The following is a 16,417-nucleotide window of genomic DNA, read 5'->3' on the forward strand; positions in this document are numbered from 1 at the left end:
TGGGGGGCTGCAGGGCTGCTCCTCTCGCATCCTTTCACTCCTCTCCCTGACTGATGTTTTGCAAGGTTTATTTCCTTTTATTTTTTTTTTCCCTTTTCTTAAATAAGTTATTCCATAGGTGCTACCACTGTCACTGATGGGCTCGGCCTTGGCCAGCAGTGGGTCTGTCTTTGAGCCAGCTGGCATTGGCTCTGTTGGACATGGGGGAAGCTTCTGGCAGCTTCTCACAGAAGCCACCCCTGTAGCCCCCCCGCTACCAAAACCTGGCCATACAAACCCAATACATAATAGAATCTAGAAAAAAGGGGAGTTTTTTTGCTTTAATAGCATATGTATGAAAGTAATGAGCTGTTTCAAACCATTCTTCAGAAGTTTGCAGCATATTATTTTTTTTCCAGATTCCAAATCTGGTTTTCCTCTCATAAGCTGTAAGCAATGCCAGCAGAATTACAGTGGTATAAAAAGTGATAGGAAAATTATTTGCGGCAAGGGAAAAATGATTATTTGGAAATTGCCCTCTGTTTATGGACAGTTAATAGACCAATAGGAGGCAAACTGAGTGCAGTTGCTGTGAATCATTGTCCCAACCTCAGCAAAGTGTGTTGGGTGCCTTCGGAGACCAGAGCAGTGAGCTAGTGCCAGTGTGCTTCCTTTATTAGAGAAATCCTACCCACACGGAAAAATAGAAGGTAATAGTTTAGTCACCAGCCAAAAATAGTGAAGCAGGCAAAGACTGAGCCAATGGAATAAAGGAAACCCAAGAATTGCTGTAGAAGAGAGAATAATGCTCCTCTCACCAGGAGCTGTGCTGGGTCCCTACAGTGACCCACCAATGCTAATGGTCAAATAAGCTTCTTGTTTTAGTTTATAAATTCTACAGATCTGCTCTTAGGTAGCAGAACAGTCTGGGTCCTGCCTTCATAGCTGCCATGAATTTCTTCACACATCACGATGTTGTGAGACCAAAAGCCTTCTTTGGGGAATGACCCAGCATATCCTGGAGCATTGTAGAAATGCAGCAGGAAAAATTTGGTCTAAGTCCCATTTTTTCCCACCATCTGAGGCTTGCATGGGCAGGGCGAAGGGGGATGAAGTGGACTGGAGACCCCTAATACCCAGCTCTCTCTGTTGTGCTGGCAGCTCACTAGAGAGCCCCAGCTAAGGCAGGTCTTGGTGGCCCTGGTCTGCCCCGGCTACCAATGGGGATCCCTCATGGCTGAAAAGACTTTTATTTTATTTCCTTCCTTATTTCCTGCACCATGCTCAGTATGAGCACAAAGAATGGCTTGGGCCAGCCCTGTGCAGATTTCCTGATGGGACCTGATCTGAGTTCTTTCCTGAGTGGCTTTTTCTTAATTTCAGAAGTAATCTAAAAAGAAGACACTTGCTTCACTCCATGCATTAAAAGAAGATGCATGGAAATATGTTAATATCCAATGTTACAAAGGAGAATGGGGAAAAGCAGTGTGAAAAATGCTAGAAAATGCCAGAACAGTAAGAGAAAAAGACAGGAGCAAAATATCAAAGAGCTTTTTTTATTTTTTTTTTTTATTAAGTTTACAGATTACTAGTCTATAAGCTGAATGGATATAAAGATTTCAAAATGAAGAAAAAGGGGTCTAATGATGGACAGGATTTTGCTTGAGGAATTTCTTGATCCCCTTTCAGAGAGAACTTGGAACACCTGGCCCCAGGCTGAGCATTTCTTGGGAGCAGGGGCTGCTGGGCCACATTGCTTCACCTGTGAAAGCAGTATGTAACTCCCTGGGGTTTCTGAAGTCCCAGCATTATGAGAGCAGTGTGTCAACATGCGGGAGTGAGAGGTGATTTAATGACATGAGAGTTTTATGGGTAAGAGTTTTAAAGTGACATGCTTTGCTATAAAAAGATTAAACAAGTGAATATATTTTTATAACTACAATACAGTGTTATTAAGATTTTTTAAAGCTTTTTCTAATCTGTCATTCAGCTGTGCTCCATATCCTGTTATTTGACACATGGCTTCATCATTAGTTATTATTGACCTCTATTTACAGCTAAGCAAGATCAGTTGTATAACTAGAGGCTCTTACACTAAATATTTAGTCACTGTACTTTTAACAGATGACTAAAGAAATGAAATATTAGTTCCCTTTTCTTCTACATAATTGGTCCTTGAATTAATTAATCCTTAAAATTTACATGTCATTTTTCATTAGGCTATTGCCACCTCTAAGATGAAAACCAGCAAGAGTTGCAGTGATGTTCTCTGGTTTTAGGTAAACATGAATTTCTTGATAGGCAAAAATTAGAATTTACCTTAGCCTATTAATGCAGTGCTTATTGGACACCAAAATACAGAAACCTTATTGTATTGGACAAGAAATTAATAATGCAAAAGTACATTGATCAGTAGCTAATGATTTTATGTTTCTAACCTTAAATCTACAACCAAAAGTTGGGAGAAGAAACAGAAGTCTTATGATCATCTCTGGATCTCCTGGAGACAGACACCTGTAGTCCCCTTATATATCAATATGTAGTTTCCACCATTTTATGGAAAAGGCAAAATACTCGTAATTTACTCCTTTTTGCAGAGCATAAATCAGGAGAACAAACTTCCATTTTTGTTCCAGATGTTTTAATATATTCTCTTTATTATATTGTCACAAGTTCACGGGGCTTCACATACACGTTCTGAGCAAGTAAATGTCTTCATCCTATGCTGGACAAGGCCATTTTCTTTCCCGTTTAAGAGCAGAATTAACTCTAGCACGTTGCTGTCCCAAATGCTATACAGCAGAGGAATTATGGGAGTTAGAATTTCTGGAGGGAAGTGGAACTCTAAAGCAGCAGCAGAACATTCTATGAAGAAAAAATCCACCCTATTTTCATGAGACTAGAGGAATAAACTGGGTTGGTAGCACAGTACTAGGGTGGTTTCTGAGAGAGCCAGAGCAGAACAATCCAAGGAAGATCTCATATTTGCTTTTGAAAGTGGGAGCAAAAAGGTCCTCATGATATTTTCTTCCTCACGAAAGAGAAGCAGGTGAAAGTTTCCAGCAGAATGGTAGTCACAGCAATAATCTAGATGAGAGATCCTCAAGAAAAGAGGGACCAAGGGGAAGGACTCTGAGCAACGTGGTAGCTGGCTTCGGTAAAGCTGCACAGAAATTCAGGAATTAACAGGGTCATCTCCTGGGCTCTCATTTACCTTGGGCTTGCTATGCTTATTTAGTTACTAATGAGGAGATAAATTCTAGGGTGTCTCTGCTAGATGCTAACAGGTGAAATGCTTCTGGAGACTCTCATAATATCCCCTTCTTGAATGCTGGGGAAGAGAGGGATAGAGAGGGGCAAGACTTAAAGAAGGTGAAGACCTTAATCTGTAGCTGTGATTTCCACCAGCAGTTGAATGGGCATAGGCTGCTTTTTCCTGCTGGATGAAACTGAGATATACAACACTTTCCTCTTCTACACTGCAATAAATTTACTATCCTTAAAAAAGTATCCCATAAATATGAGCTGTTGACCCCTATCCACCCAGAACACATTGAAGCTCAGATATCAGGACAGTGATGTATTAAGTGAGAGGCAGAGATTCAAATTCTTTCCCAGTTTAGTCAGAGAACAGACCAAAACAGTTCCCACATCGAACATATGCAGTTTGGCTTTGCCCTTTTGTCCATGTCTAAGGAAAACCATGGATAACCTCATCTACTGATCAATGCAAAACTGTTACAGCCTCCCCTCAGATTTTTCTCTTGGTTGCTGTTTTGGTTTTTACGAAAGAGCATAAACAATGGCTCTGATGAAAGTCCATCCTTCTTGTTGATATGGCTATGAACAAGTATATCACCATTCAGAATGTTTGTGCCTTTATTGGGTATAAGAGGTGAGGATAAGGACGAAAGGCAATCAAAAGTGCCCTTTTATGGCAAAGATGTGACCTCTGCTCTGGCTGCTCAGAGGTGGGCTTTCTCTCACATTAGTGAGCTTTCTTTAGGAGAAGCAAGGCAAAAGAAGTACAATCCCTCCCATCTCAGGTATATATCTGAGGTCAGTTAGGTGAAGTCTCCACTGCTGCAAACAGCAGAACCCGGGTGTTCAGCAAACTAGAGGATGGGAAGAAACAAAATGGAAAACCAGTGGGTAAAGCCTACTCCTCCCTTAGAATAGAATAGGCTAGACTGTTTCAGGTGGAAAGGACCTACAAGGATCATCCAGTCCAACTGCCTGACCAATTCAGGGCTGACCAAAAGTTACAGCATGTTGTTAAGGGCATTGTCCAAATGCCTCTGAAACACCAACAGGCTTGGGGCATTGATCACCTCTCTAGAAAGCCTGTTCCAGTGTTTGACCATCCTCTCAGTAAAGAAATGCTTCCTAATGTCCAGTCTGAACCTCCCCTGGTGCAGCTTTGAGCCATTCCCATGCGTCCTGTCACTGGATCCCAGGGAGAAGATCTCAGCACCCCCTTCCCCACATGCCCTCCTCAGGAAGCTGTAGGGAGCAATGAGGTCGCCCCTCAGCCTCCTTTCCTCCAAACTAGACAAGCCCAGAGTCCTTAGCCACTCCTCATAGGACATGCCTTCCAAAAAACTTCACAGGCTTCATTGCCCTCCTCTGGATGCATTCAAGGACCTGAATATCCTCCTTAAATTGTGTGGCCCAGAATTGCACACAGTACTCAAGGTGAGGCCGCACCAGTGCTGAATACAGCGGGATAATCACCTCTTTTGACCTGTTGGTTTTACTGTGTTTGATGCACACACTTTGCCCTCTTGGCTGCCAGGGCACGCTGCAGACTCCTGCTAAGCCTGCTGCCAACCAGCACCCCAGATCCCTTTCTGCAGGGCTGCGCTCCAGCCGCTCCTGTCCCAGTTTATACTTGTGCCTGGCATTACTCTGTCCCAGGTGCAGAATCTGGGATTTCAACTTGTTAAATTTCATCCCATTAACCATAGCCCAGTGCTCCAATCTATCTAGATCACTCTGCAGGGACACTAACCCTTTTGGGGGCCCTGGTCTGGAGTCCTTCCTCCATAGGTGATTCTTAGATGTGTGAAAAGATTAAATTGTCTTTTTGCATTGTGTGACGCTGCTGGTCAGTGTCCAGACACCACAGTGTGGTTAACTGCTAACTCCATTCCACATATATGACCAAGGATAGAACAAAATCCACTTTCTAGTAACAGTCCTGTGTATCCTATCCTGTGTATAATATTGCTCTTCACTATTAAACAACAGCAAAGCTCACTTTACGTTACAGAAGTAAGTTAATAATTCAGTGTCCTGCCTTAGATAAATTTATACTGATTCATACAGTAGTCAAGGTAAAACCACTGTAGGTTTACAAACTTAGGTATTAGTATGTTGTTTACTAGAAATTAATTATATGTCCCCTAGTTTCCATCTTCTACTAATTATTTCCAAAATTTCCATCTGTGTCCAGCGTCTTGTGTTCTTAGCAGACAGCATAAAATGCCTCACACAGAAGTAGAAAATTCATTTTTCTATCAGATAAATAAACTGATTTCAGCAGAAGATTCAGCCTGCATGCAATTTGTGGAAAGGGGAGGCAAAAGATTTTGGAAATTTATTACGCAGAGATGAAATTTAACCACCTGTACTTGAATGTCTCCCCAGTACTGTCAAACAACACTTATAATGCCAGGAAAAAGAAAGGGGACCATTGTCCTGGGGGAGATCTTCCCCATTTGATCTTTTTCCTTCTCATGTATCTTCAGTTCAAAATAGCTTGTGTGAATATCTTCTGGTTACAAGTCATAGCTTTGCTTCTTTGAAATAATCTCCCTATAAGTTCTGGTAAAAATATCTCTACTCTGCCATGTCTCCTATCTGTGTATTTATATTTTGTCATTTCATTTAAGAAAAAGAAAATTTTAACAACACTGTCATTTAACAGATGAAACCCCAGGCCTTTTGAAGTTCAAAATGACTAGTGCTAATACTCAGATGTGGCAATACAGCTACAGTCCTGGAAAAAAAAAAAAAAAGAAAGAAAAAAAGAAGAAAAAAGAGAAGTCACTTTGTCTTGCAGTGATATTCCATTCACTTAGAGTTTAGGGGTTTCAGTTTTGTAATCACTTTGAAAGCATATTAGATAGCCCTTAGAACATCTCTTGGCCTTTGGCAAGGAAAAGACAATGTTAGGTCTCCTAGCCTTCAAAATAGGGTGCTGCTGAGTGTGCTCTGTGCAAATTATGATCCCTGAGCTGTGCCAAGAAAACATGCTAAAGGTTTACTACTATAGACCAGCATGTTTCAATGCCCAGGTACATTCCTTGGCACCATTTTAGTGTAACATATCTACTACTATAGACTACTTTGAGAACTTGGCCTTTCAATATATAAAGGGGGCTTATAAGAAAGATGGAGAGAGACTTTTTACCGAGGCCTGTAGTGACAGGGCAAGGGGCAACAGTTTTAAACTGAAAGAGGGTAGATTTATACTGGTCATAAGGAAGCCATTTTTTGTGATCAGGGTGGTGAGATATGGGAACTGATTTCCCAGAAAAGTTGTGGATGCCGCATCATTGGACATGTTCAAGGTCATCTTGGATGGGGCTTCAAACAACCTGATCTAGTGAACGATGTCCGTGCCCATGGACTAGATGATCTTAAAAGCTCCCTTCAACCCCAAACTATTTTAGGATTCTAATTGCCACATCTAAAGAGGATCATACTCCATCAATTTTACCAGAGGACTCCATCATTAAGAAAGATAGTGTAAGTAAAGATCATTACAGCCTATATTTTCATGCATAAAGCTTAGGCACAGCATCATCCATAGCTCAGTGCATTAGGTTTATAAAAGAAAATGCCTTCACTTGCCAGGCCTCAGAGAAAGTATCCTCAACTCCAAGAGTTATAGCACTCATCTCGGGAAGTGTGCATTGCTCCCTTCATAAGGTATGGGCTGTAGGGAGAAGCGGCGCCTTTATTAGACTAACAGAGCTGGAAGAAGAATAGGCAACCTTTAAAGACACAAGCTCTTCTTCAGACTTGAGCAAGAAGCAGCACATTTTGTCTCAAGCACAGGCTGAAAACTATAGCTCTGAACTTAACTTTGTTATGATAATCCATGAGAGAGTTAGGAAGAAACAATTGCCTGATGCTTTTGGAACAGAATATGGTGTTAGTAAATGGAGATGTGATGAGGTTGTTGCTTCCTATGAGATGAAGAGAGGGGTCAGAGTGAGCAGAACTATCTTTTAATTTGACAGAAAAGCCGTATATTTGTATCCATAACTTTTAGCAGCCAGACAAATTACATATTTCAGTTCCCAAAGATTTTTGGAGGAGATGGGAGACCCATTTTGTAGGTCACCCTCAGGGCTCAGAACTGGGACATTACAGAAAGAAAAATGTTTTCCTACTGGTAACAGGCTACTTCTGTACTCAAGTGATGCTTCCGTGATTTTGCACAGTAAGTGTTCAGTCAGCTAGGGAGTGCAACACTAATGCAATAATGAAGAGCTGTTATTCGATAAGGACTGTGAAGGCTGTACATATCTGCCCTTGAGAAACTGCCGTGTGATCTTAAATAACTCAAGGGGATCAGGAGTTTTCTGTGAGAAGGACCACATTACTGATATGGTAGCACTTCGACCTACCATTTTTGAAGCAGTTCTGCTCTGCTGATGATTTTTTTTTCCCCCTAATCACATGTCCCCCTAATCACTTCTCTTTTGGATTTTCTTGGCAATCTCCCATCCCTGGAAAAAAAATCCAGAATCATAGGAACGTACATAATTATAATGATAATGATTGTAAAGTTAAAGGTGTTTCTTGCTCATCTTTTTTTTACCCTCCTTCAGATCTGATATATATTCTTTGCTGCTTTGCTTCAGGTAACAATTTCTGAAGGAGGAATTTTCATTGTGTCAATAGGTTCTTGTTGCCTAGGAACGTTTTTCAATTTGCCACTGTGTAGGTATTTAGGTCACCAGTGAATTAATCTTTTTTAAATTATAGCTATATAGTCAATCACTAATTCTGAACTATCCCATTGGGAATTGGTAGTACAGTACTTAGTTGCTCATGGATTGAAAAGTTAAATTGAATGTTCTGCTTGCAAAGAAATTCTATGAAAGAGGGAAGAAAATGGTATTGGTTCATAAAAAGAAAATGTCTGCATTTTGCAATAATAAACTCTGATGTTTTCTAACCTAGACTGAATTTGCCAGTGCTGTCTAAAGGACAGACCCTGTTCCCATTAAGGCTTCAGCAAAACTCCCTCCACTTCAGAAAAGCAGGATAAGGTCTTACCACAGCAAAGGGAATTCAGTTGTCTTTATTTGAAACCTTCCTCTTAAGATGAATAAAACTGTTCCATATTTCATAGTCAAATATATGGTAGTAATGACCATCCTTCTGTAAAGGCTGTTAATGCTCATCATTCCTGAAATATATGAAAAGAACAGAAGAAAGAAAACTTGTTTTAATTAGTAAGGAATTTATTTCATATGTCAGTGCTGGGTTTTGAGTAGCTAGAATACAGGTCTTCTAACAAATTAAGGAAGTTTCATATCTTCTGCTGATTGCTACTTCATTTTTAACACATTACTGGGAAACGTGGTTTGTAATTGAGACCCATCTTGCTACCTCCTGGATAAATGAATCTGCTCTTTCCTGGAAAACTCTAAAGGAAGAGAAATAACATTGGATAAAAGTTCATTTGGAACATGCCTAAAGTCACCTATATTCCTCTCCAAAGATGAATTCTGCCTATTGCCCTCAATATCTCATCACTGGGCCTCAGAGCACTCCAGGGACGCCCAGAATCAAATGCCATATTCAAGGCATGATTGTGATAAAACACATCGAAAGAGATATTAACTGCCTTGTATGTACTGCATCTCTGTACGTGCCATTTAAAGTGGCAAAGGGATTTGAATTATCCACAGATTAGTTCAAAATGGTCAAGGAGATAATAAAACGAGTGTAATAGACACAGAACACTGTTTGTTCCACTTGCATTGAACTATTCTGCCCTCTCATTATTAAAGAAATAATATGATACTGAAATTAAGAAAAGTCATGGACTGGATCCTCAGCTGGTGTTTGCCTCATTGGTGCCATATTTGATCACAACATCAGGGATCTTCCTCTATTTCACTGTTACCATAATAACTATGTGCATGGCACTAACGGGAGAGATCCAAAAGATGGTGTAGGTAAAGGATTCAAAATAAGTCAAAGCTGGCATTCAGAAACACAAATGGCTCACACTACAGAAAGATTTCCTTTGGATGAATTGAAAACTGTAGTACTTGTTAAGCCACCTTCAAGTCACTGGAGTATTCCTGAAGTATTTTTCCTGATATTTTCATGAGGAACATTTTTAGGTGAGGTAGGTCATTATCATGTGTGGTGGGTTGACCTTGGCTTGATGCCAGGTGCCACCAAGCTGCTCTATCACTCCCCTCTTCAGCAGAACAGGTGGGGAGAAAATGAGATGAAAAAGAAAAAAAAAAAAACGCCAACCTTGTGGGTCAAGAAAAGGCAGTTTAATAAAAAGCAGAAGCAAAGGCTACACATGGAAGCAAAAGGAAAACAAAGATTTTATTCTCTACTTCCCATTAGCAGGCGATGTCCAGCCACTTCCCGGGAAGCAGGGCTTCAGTATATGTAACAACTGGTCCAGAAGACAAATGTTGTAAATAATTAATGCCCCCCCCTTCCTCCTCCTTTCTCTGAGCTGACGTCATATAGTATGGAATATCCTTTTTGTCAGTTTGGGTACGCCCTGGCTATGTCCTCTCCCAAGATCTTGCCCCCCCCCAGCCCACTGATAGTGGTAGGGGAATGTTGGAGGCACGGCCTTGATGCTGTGCCAGCACTTGCCCATCAGCAGCCAAAACCCTGGTGTGTTATCAACACCTTTCTACACACCAATAGAAAGCCCAGCACTGTGAGAGCTGCTATGGGGAAGACTAACTCCATCTCAGCCCGACCTAATACATTATATTATGTCATGTTAGTTAGTTAGTTATTAATTTCTTTTTCGTTCCTTTTTTTTTTGTTCATTTCTTTCTTGCTGAAGGTGAGGGCTGAAGGTGGTATGTCAGACCCTCAATCAAAAAAAGACACAAAACTTGTGAAAGGCACAAGCAAGTGGTACAATGGGGACTAAAGTAATGACTTAGTAGATTGCATAAATAATTACATCTTCAAGACACTTACAAATTTTATATTTTTATACTTAAAGGCATTCTGTGACTGAAGGAGGAAAGAAGGAGAATGTGATATAACAAGCAAGAAAAAGACTTTTGGAAAAACTCTTTATAGTGGTAATTGATTAACTGATGCCAAAGTTTTAGTTGGAAAAAATCCATTTTATTTCAAGTAAGGTTTTCTGGCCATTTTTACTGATTTTTTCCCAAAAGACATCTTCCAAGACCTACCAGAAATATCTCTTCACTTTTTTTCATTTTTATACCTGAAGTTATAATACTTTGAGGCTTAAAACTCCACTGATCTGTTTTGCTCATGTCAGTTGGACAGAATCAGGGCTGTCAAGCCTCCTGTTAAATCAGGATGGTAGAGTGGAGACTGACGGAGGCACTGCCTCTCCCATGAGATGGGAGCACCTTGCGTCCCCCTTTGTGCCCTTCAGGAGCTGCTCAATCCTTTGCAGGACATTCAGGGCGTTTGTCAGGTCCTATCCAAATACAGCAACAGTAATTGGATGCTGAGTTTTGAAATCTTATTTTTCATTTCCTTAAGAGACAAATAGTAACAAGCTGGTAGCACAGAGGGCTGTCAATTGCTCTCCAGTGGCACCTTGACAAGTAATCTTTGCAGATGTGTTATTTGCTAAACGCCTTAGGAAACTTTGGCATGAGAAGGGTTATATACACTGTGCTTGTTTATTGTTTTTCTAAAATAAACATGCAAACATTGAAAGGACCTAACCTTCTCAGGCGCAGAGGAGCAGAGAGGATCTCTTTATAAACACAATTTTCACTTGCATTTGTTTAGCATTATTCCTAGCTGTCCTGAAGACACATACGAGTGCTGCATCTTCAAAGGCTTTCAGCACTTTTTGAGTCAATGCAGACACAATGGGGGAAGATTTCCATAGCAACAAAGTTAAAGAAAGGAAAATATGAAAAGTCAATGTTGGATAAGTATATGAGGACATACATATATTGGGGGTGGGAGGGGTGTGGGGCCTATGGGGTGTTATAAAGCAAGCAACTGAGCACTGACTGCTCATTTTTTCAAAGAGAATAAAATCACCAACAACCCCCCACTGTCCATTTAATCAGATTTGCATAAAAGATCCATCTGATTATCCCACTCTGAGTGAGTTTCTTAAGTCTAGGAAAATTAAGACCTAAATTATTTGCTAATTTCTTAAAGGACAGTATTTTTTTACAGTACTATAATTTTACTATGTGATTGACCAGTGACATAAAGTGATATAAGGCATTTAATTTTCAAAGACCTCAGAGAAAGCATGAACATATTGTGCTCATCTTGGCAATTATCAGACAGTCCTTCAAGTATTATGCTGAGATGTGCTTATTGCTTATAAATTACATTACATCACAAATAAATCATTTATAATACATGATAATTCTTATATTATACTATGTCTTGAATATAAGATTACAGAGGATTAAAATAATGGCTGTAGAGATTATTACTGAGTAAGGCCCACAGTCAAGACAGCATGAGGACAGGGCTCTTAGTAGGAAGAAGAGTGAAAGCCCAGGCTTGCCCAGCTGCAGTTCCACCTTCTAAAATTTGTAATTTTCATTGGTGTTTAAGTTTCAGCATGAAAACTGATGACTGTCTTTATTTGTTAATGAAATGGTGCTGGATATGAGACTGTACCCTGGGTGAAAGGGTGACTTGGGGACATCATAGGATGCTTATGACGGTCTTTGGTTTTCTGACAAAACAGGAGCCCTGTTCAAATTTTCTACTTTGTACCGTGATTCTAGTTTGGTAACCTAAGCAAATGTTCTTCAACCTGTGGATACTGATGCTGTGGAAAGGTTTTTAAGCTTCTAACAGCTACAGTCAGCAACAGAGGAGTTTCTCTCAGCTGGGGAATGAGTGTATACTCCTGTAATTATGCTGCCACTAATTACAGCCAGATCTTACTCCCCCACCTCAAGGTACAGAGTGGTTGCTGACTCAAACTTTCATAAAGAGAAATGAGATCTTTGCACCATAAGTGACTTCTTTTCTGGGGGGGAAAAAAGGACACAAGCATGGTGGGAGGAAGAGCAAATGGATGGTCACAGGGGAACGAAGGCCTGGAAATTTAACGGGTGCCTCTGACACTTACGGAGAAAGGAATGGGGAGTATGGCAAACTTGTGGCTTGCCACAGAGAAAGGCACCCTACAGACCTCCTAGCAGGTGAGTAGGTGTCAACAGGAGTTGCAGAGAACCCCAGAAACAGGCAATCAGAGATAAACCCATAGCTTTGGGAGGATGGGAGAAGATCCTGCAGTATGCAATGCACAAGCAAGAAAGCTCCAGCCTGTGAGGGAAGAAAATAAACCAGTCAAAAAATCATCATAGCTGCACACCAGAAGTGTTTATATTTATGCATGCCTCTTGCCATAGAGGCATTATTTGGAATAGATCAATTGTGTTCAGCTAATACGTTCCTTGGCAATTTTCCTAATTAGTTGCCTACTTCTGTGTTACTCTTGCAGAAGCACAAACGCTGCTCAACTTGGCTTTAAAATCTGCCTCTGATACAGGTGATGTGCAATAGATATGAGCTAGAAATGTCTACAGAAGTCTTTATAAATTGTTACCCCGCCACCAAGTCTGCTTCTCCCCTTAACTCACAAACCTAGGCATGAATCCTTGCCTTTTTTTCAGGCAGGCTGGCAAGCAACAATATTGAACAATATTCTGCTTCTCCAATGGTAAGTGGTATCTACCTTTTCACCATCTTAAAACCCAAACTGCTATATCTTCCTTCATGTGTGATATATAGGCTAATGCACTGTGTTGGATTTGCAAAGCATGCACAAGCATTTCTGTGTCTCTCTTGTGCAAGCTTGCAGACAAACACACATATATGCATATTCCAAGCAGTATGCCTATTTGTGCATCTGGTATGTTCTTGCCATGTCTGGACCTGTTCAACCTTACAAGTGACCTTTCTGAACTATTTTCTGCTGTGACTGGCATGCTCCTTGTTAGTTGTCGTGTATAATTTTACAGCCAGTTAGGTAGACTGCACATTGATTGCCTCCTTCCCCCATGGAACATACACTTAATTTCCAAATAGCTTTATTTTCCATAAGCATATGTTCTACAAGAGTAGGATGGAGGATGGCATCTAATCTTCTCTCTAGCAGGCAAATGATATTAAGACAATTCTGTTAGTTCTGTCTCGGAAGACAGAAGCCTGTAGATTTTGATGTCAGCTACAGTATTGTGCTTTTGAGAGGATAGCAAATTCACATCTGACCTTTGCTTCCACCTCTGCTTAGCTGGACTATCTTTTTCACCTTTTGCAAACTTTCTTATTACCTTTCCCACTTCTGGATCCAGTTGTTCACAGTCTCTTTCCTTCCAATACACCTCAATGTGCACGACATCTTCATCTCTAACTCTTCATCACTGTTCACTCCTATCTACTTGCGTTGCTTACAGCTGAAGCCTCCAGCTTCCTGCTGTCTCTGTATCCTACCTTGTTTCCTTCCTGGTTTCTGACCCCACTGACTTCCTTCTTCCTCTCTTTTCAGCCAGCCACACTCATTTTTAATAACTTCCACCTAATGGGCTCAATTCAAACAGCCCATCATATAAATCTTTCTATACCTGACCTTCACATTGAGATTGAGTCTCACTAGTGATAGAACAGATGACCTTCTTTTAATTTTTCCTAGATCTGGCTAAAATGTCTTAAATTTTGGTTAAGAATCCAGTGAAGTTCTTATTTTATCTGAACTGATTTAACTTTCTTTTGCCTTTAGAGATCATAAATATAAAAATTCAGTCTGTTTCCCTGTTGTTTCCCAATGAATTCCAAAAATAGAAGAAACATTATTAAAGAAATGGTGGATAAGTGTCAGTCATGAGGTAATTGCACAGTTTATTGACTGACTGCAGAAAATACTGAAGTCCAGGGAAAATGGCAGGTTCTAACATCTTCTACCCTATTTAAAACTGTGCTAAACTTCCAATTGTTCCAGTAAAATTAAGATCATATTCTCTATCAACAGAAAGTTATATGCTGAATTAACTTGAAAAATGTAAATTGTAAGGAAAAAGCAGCTAGCAAGATCTTATTCCAACAAAGTTTGCTGTTTACTGTATCAGTAAAACCTAGCCTAAAAAGTCATTCGAAGAACCAGTGAAAGTAATGTGTCTGATAAGATGTGCTTTTCGATTGTTTAAACAAAATGACATTGGCTTCCTCGGAATAATTTCCTCAATGTGATACTGTGGTTAAAGACACGAGTAGCTTATTTTAACGCCTACCTTCCTCTGGGGAGTATCTGGTTTTGTGCTGAGGTTGATTTGTCACACTGGCTTTATGTATGCTAATAACACATTTGAGAAAAACTTAAGGCACAGTGTTGATAAACAGATTTCAAAGCTGATTGCACAATGGGATTATTTATTTGCCCTGTGACATCCTTATTTACACTCACAAGTGTGGTTTGGTATTTTCTGCTTCTTTCCAGAGTTCAGTCTGCAGAAGCTGGGAAAACATTTTGGGTTCTGGCATGAAAGCATGTGTGATATGCAACTATCCCACCTTGTAAATTTAATAACCCAACTAGCCCTTCCTACGCAATCTTGTGGAAATAAAAGGTTGGGATTGATCCTTGCTTTCCCTATCTTTACCCGCCAGTGCTATGTTTAGTGGGATGATGGCAATAGGAAGCCTTCCCCGCAGTAACTGAGGAATAATGGTACCAAAGGCATCAGTCATACTTGCTTAAAACTGGTGTAAGTGGAGGGAAAATGTGATTGTTATACTTACCTTGCCCTTACACTGGCTTAACCTTGGTATTCTTGGCTGTAATATCTAACCGCTATCTCAGTGATCGGCCATTACAAAACTGCAGCACTTTGCCATGTAAGATTTGGTTTGCATTGCAGATGGCAGGAGGATCTCCCATAGGATTTCCTACAAAGTATGTGCTGCTGTGTGACTGTATGATACTGCTGCCCTACAACTCCTACCTGACTTAAGCTGTAGTTAAATGAAATTTTAATACTGCTTCTTCTGCTTTAAAGAGCATTCAGATTTAAAACAAGCAAAGAGGAAATAGCCAAACAATCTTAATCTAGCTCTTCAGAAATTATGATCTAATTTAGTGACTGAATAGCAGTTTGCCTTCAGAAAAAAAGAAAAATATCTAGGATTTTTGGCTGAAACTAGAACTGATTTTAGAAAGAAAAAAAAAAGTATAATTCAGGCTAGACCTACCTTCCAAGTCTATACATTAGTCCCCAGTGAGAAGAGATCCTCTCCAGTTCTTCAGTTCTGAGTGATTCCTACTAGACAAGACTTAAAATTATCAAGTCCTCTGTTAAATTTTCAGTACCCGTATTGTCATTCAAAACTCCCTTTGAACACACTATGGGCTTCATCCAGATTCTTTCCAATGCTATGGTAAGCTCCTTGTTGTGCAAAGATCACCCCCAAATTTTGTAAGAAATATTTCTTTACCTTATGGTTTCTACATTTAAAGGCAAACAATTTATCCTCAAAAATTACTCGTGTGAGTCTCAGAGCTAACACAGCTCCATTAAGGCTGACTCAACAAAATCAGCATTGCCTATTTCACAGTTTTATTGTGAGCATTTTGTCATTGTAATCCTGTTAATTCCTGACAATTTAGATTTTCTGTTTTCATTTGATTTGTTACAGAATCACATAACGGGCCTGAGGTGGAAAGGTACCTCCTGAGATCGTCTAGTCTAACCCCTGTGCTCAAAGCCAAGGTCCTGTGGAGCAGGTAGCTCAGGGCTGTGTCTAGTTATGAATATCTCTGAGGATGGAAACTCCACAATCTCTCTAGGCAGTGTCTTCCAGTGCATGACCATCCTCAAAGGAAAGAAGGTGGGGTTTAAGCTTAAATAAGATTTTCTGTATTTTGTTGGGCCCATTGCCTTTTGCCCTCTCACAGGGCACCACCATGAAGAGTTTGGCTCCACGTTCTCTACTACCCCATCACATATTCCTACGCATCAATAAGATACCCTGACCCATCTCTTCTGCAGGCTCAACAGTCCCAGCTCTTTCATTCTCTGCTCATGTGATAGATGCTCCAATCCCTGAATCACCTTCATGGCCCTTTGGCACTCCAGTATGTCCATGACTTTCTTGTACTGGGAAGCCCAGCACTGGACACAGAGCTCCAAATGTGTCTCACCAGTGCTGAGTAGAAAGGAAGGATCACCCTCCCTATGCA

This window comes from Egretta garzetta, unplaced genomic scaffold (assembly GCF_000687185.1).
Source record: "Egretta garzetta isolate BGI_Z169 unplaced genomic scaffold, ASM68718v1 scaffold137, whole genome shotgun sequence".
NCBI lineage: Eukaryota > Metazoa > Chordata > Aves > Pelecaniformes > Ardeidae > Egretta > Egretta garzetta.